We start from the raw sequence: 4,587 nt of genomic DNA on the forward strand, positions 1-4,587 counted from the left end.
AGAAAATAAGAATTTAACTTTTTAACTTAATATATATATATATTTGGACACTGTGCAAGTATATGTATTGTTATCAAGTAATATAAAACTTTTTGATTAAGCCCCGAATATCAAACCCACAGGGATTGTTCACAGTATGTGATAATTAAAGTAACCAAACTTTCCACTTTAAAAAGAAAAATACTTAAGTTATAGTTTTTTTCCCAAGAATGAAATTTGAACTCTTTTTGGTATTTTTAATGTTTTAAATAAAAACTTACTAAAGATAACTTGAGTTTATGTAAAAAAAAGCACTGAATACGAAGCATCTTTCTCCTTATCATGAATCAGTAATAAGTATAGGAATTTTGTTGTAGATGTATTCAAATTATGTTGTGCCAAATATGAGCAATATTATTCTTTACCCTAATAGAGATGCTATAAAGAACATTGACTAATTTAAAATTTGAATAGTTTTGAAAATAAGAATTTAACTTTTTAAAAACTTGATCCTGAGAAAACAAGAATTTAACTTTTTAACTTAATATATATTGGGATACTACACAAGTATATGTATCATTATCAAGTAATATAGGACTTTTTTATTAAGCCCCGAATATCAAACCCAAAGGGATTGTTCACAGTATGTGATAATTAAAGTAACCAAAATTTCTAATTTAAAAAGAAAAATACTTAAATTATAGTTTTTTTATCACAGGAATGAAATTTGAACTCTTTTTGGTGTTTTTAATGTTTGAAATAAAAACTTACTAAAGATAACTTGAGTTTATGTAAAAGAAAAACACTGACTACGAAATATATTTCTCCTTATCATGAATCAGTAATAAGTATAGGAATTTTGTTATAGGTGTATTCAAAAATTGTTATGCCAAATAGGAGTAATATTATTATTTACCCTTAATAGAGATGCTATAAAGAACATTGGCTAATTTAAAGTTTGAATAGTTTTGAAGACAGGTTAGGCAGGGAAGATACTAGCTCTCACTCTAGAGTTCCTTCGGTTCCCTCCACCAGAGGGCTAACATCTCGTATCAAAACCTAAAACAATAAACCAAATTGGGAGCTTTAGCCTATCACTCTAAAGTCCTCTAACTCTACACCATTCAAAGATTATATCCTTATTTATTTGCACTCAATCATATGAACTACATTCTCATTCATACAATCTCATGCGATTTTTTCCAATTGTTGACTTAGACAATAATATCTTGGCTCTTCATGTTCTTACAATAAATTTTAACATCTAGATGGGTCAGATCAAGAAGTAAATGAAGTGCATTGAATTAAATCATTACAACTTCTTCCAACATTAAAGATTAATACTCTCCACAACTTCTATCCAACACTTTAATTACTTATCATTTTAATGAGAAAGATAGAAAAGATAAAGAAAACTAATTATAATCCATGGAAAAAATAAAACCACACTTTAGTTTAAAAGTAGAAATCATTGTCAAACCAACAAGAAGTCTCAATTAAAATTAAAAGTAGTTTAAAATAAAAATAAAAACCTATCTCAAATCCTCCACCAAATTCTTTAAGTTCCTTTAAATCTCTTCTCTCTTACAAAACTCTTAACTCTCAAATTAAAACTATAAACAAAAGAAAAATAAATTTGTGGTGCCCGAAATTTTCTGTAAAAGCTTCTCCACGAACTTCTTCAAGAACCTTTTTAGAACTTCATAAGATTTTTTAGGACTCCCCCTCAAAAAAGTCTCAACTTCCTTCTTTTATAATTTTTCAAGAGCTGCCTTTGTATCTCTTTAAAATGTGTCCTGATTCGATGTATTTACCAAAAGATGCCTCCTTTCACAAGTTCTTCAATTATATTTTCGTCCTTGATGGTTATAACCACCCATTTTAGCCAATATGTGCCTCAAATGTCTCTTGAAAATTTATCAAAATGAATTAACCCGTTAAGTAACTATCACTAACGCTTAAGCACAGGGCTTCTGGAGCTTAGGCGTGGCCTTCTCTGTTTCACCGACACTTAAGCGCTGAATCTGGCACGCCGCCAAAATACTTTTTCACCATTTTTGCATTTTTGTTCCAAATTTGACCCTTTTTCACTCCTTTTAGCATTTTTCACCTTTTACTTGTACCTGAAAGAAAAATGCACAAATACCTTCCATTAAAGCGCGATATCTCAAAAATAAAAGAGCAATATCTAAAAGAGCAATATCTAAAAAATAGGTATAAAAATGTGTCTAAGAGTACTCTATATTTCAGGTGTATCAAAATTCCCCAAACTTAAAATAATACTTGTCCTCAAGTGATACTTCAATTTTTAAAAACCAAATAACTATGATTATGTATATGAGCTTGTTTAAGAGTTCCTAAAATTTTGTTCTAGAAATATAATAGTCTAGTTTAGAAACAATTCTAGTGAATGAGACCAACTTAAAATTTAGAAATCCTTAAAGTAAATAAGTATGAAAAATATGACTTCTTATCTAATTTAGAAATATTTGTAGATTTTTCAAATATAGAACTTAGGCATTTTATTTTCTTCACTTGAAAGTTTTAATTAAGTATAATTTTACTTATTATACAGATCTTTAAAATTAAAAGTTCTAAAGTCTTATACTTTAAAAAGATCAAATGTGGAATCAATTTTTGATTAGGCTAGAATCCTCAAGGTTCTCCTCCCTTTTTAAATTTTTTTTAGGCAATGATTATTATATCTGGATAGGTCTTTAATGGTTTTAAATTCCACTCTTCTTTCCCAAAGCAAAGAGTTGATAATTTTCTGTTACTTAAAAACATAATAATATATTTGAAAATTAATTTCAATAAAAGAATTTGAAGTATCAAAAGTAAAAGTCTAATCCTTCCACATTTTCCAAAAATACAATATCTCCTACTAAAGATAGTTACACAATATTTATCATTTATACATTTAAATGTTTTTAACTTTAAATTTTTCTACTTCACTTATAAAATTTTAACAAAATTTTCTTACTCATTTTTATAATCAAAATTTTACTTCCCTAATATAACTTCATATACATGATCATTTTTCTTTTCAAATTAAATTCACTTGTAGCATAATTGAGAACAATAAAATTCAAGTTTTGAAAATATTTTTCATTCCCCACCAAAATTAAATTTTTAATAAGATTAAACATTAAATAGTGGATTCAAACATAAAAGCAAACAAACACACTAACTAGATAAAAGAAAATACAGGGTAGTAAATTTCTGAAATTAATGTTTAAAATTAAAGCTAGCAAGATTTTCTACTTTCAATAGACATAGAAATAAGTTCATACCTAACTAACTAAAATATAATACACAACAACAATTGCTACCCTAGAATTTAAAACACAATACTAACAAAACACAAACATTACAATAACAACTAGACAAAAAGTCTTACACAACAAATAATCCAACAAATACACAAACTCAAATGTATCAAGTGCACACCACAAAGTACATCACATATTACAAACATAAAATAACCTTAGTCCTTCTTCTCAAATTGTCATTGAAAATTATTAGTAGTCATTTCCTTAATTAAAGCATAAGCGTCATGATATGGTTTTGACATCAATGAAACACCAGCAGTGACATCGATAATAGATCTAAGAGACCCAGCTAATCTATTATAAAAAGTTTGAATTATTAACCAATTTCGTATAGCATGGTGTGGACACTTTCTAAGGTGATCTTTAAATTGTTCTCATGCTTCATAAATAGATGACCCTTTAAACTGATTAAAAGATGTAATATCATTTCTAAGCTTCGCATTTTTTTTAGTGGAAAATATTTAGCAAGAATTTTTTGTGCTAAATCACCCCTAGTTTTGATAAATTCAGGTGCTAATGAATGCAACCACATCTTAGCTTTATCCCTCAATGAGAAAGAAAATAATCTAAGTCTTATGGCATCATCTGATACACCATCGTATTTAAATGTAGCGCACAATTCTAGAAAATTGGCAAGATGTAAATTTGGATCTTCAATTGGTGATCCCCCAAACTGATTATTTGATATAATTTGGAAAATAACAGGTTTAAGCTCAAAAGAATTAGCCACTACAGTAGATTTTTGAATACAACAATGAAGTTCATCTACCGCAGGTTTGTCATAATCTGTTAATAGTCTAAATTCTTGATGAGTTTCAGCATTTTGATTATTTTGTTCTGCCATTTTTGTAATTTTGTTAGATTTTTCAAAATTTTTAGTTTTTTTGCTTTTTCTGATTTTCTTAACAGCTCTTTATAATTTAGAATCATAGGACACTAGTCCTTCAGAACCTGGACTACTCATACACTAACAATAAAATAAAATAAAACACACAAACACAAAAATACTTTTTAAATAAAATACTATAGTAAGATATTCCTACAATAACTCTTAAAGTTTAAATAAAACTTTCTAAAATAGAAATTTGTCAATCAATTTATGAATTTGATCCCCGACAACAACGTCAAAAATTTGATCCCGACTGTTTATATGCAACAGTATAACTGATTTATGCAATTAATTTGATTATATATTTCACTTATTTTTCTTTACTTTGCAACAGTACAAAAAACTTGATCCTCAGAATTTAATTTTTTAACTTTATATATATATATA

The sequence above is a fragment of the Phalaenopsis equestris genome, unplaced genomic scaffold (genome assembly GCF_001263595.1).
Source record: "Phalaenopsis equestris unplaced genomic scaffold, ASM126359v1 Scaffold000513, whole genome shotgun sequence".
Classification (NCBI taxonomy): Eukaryota; Viridiplantae; Streptophyta; class Magnoliopsida; order Asparagales; family Orchidaceae; genus Phalaenopsis; species Phalaenopsis equestris.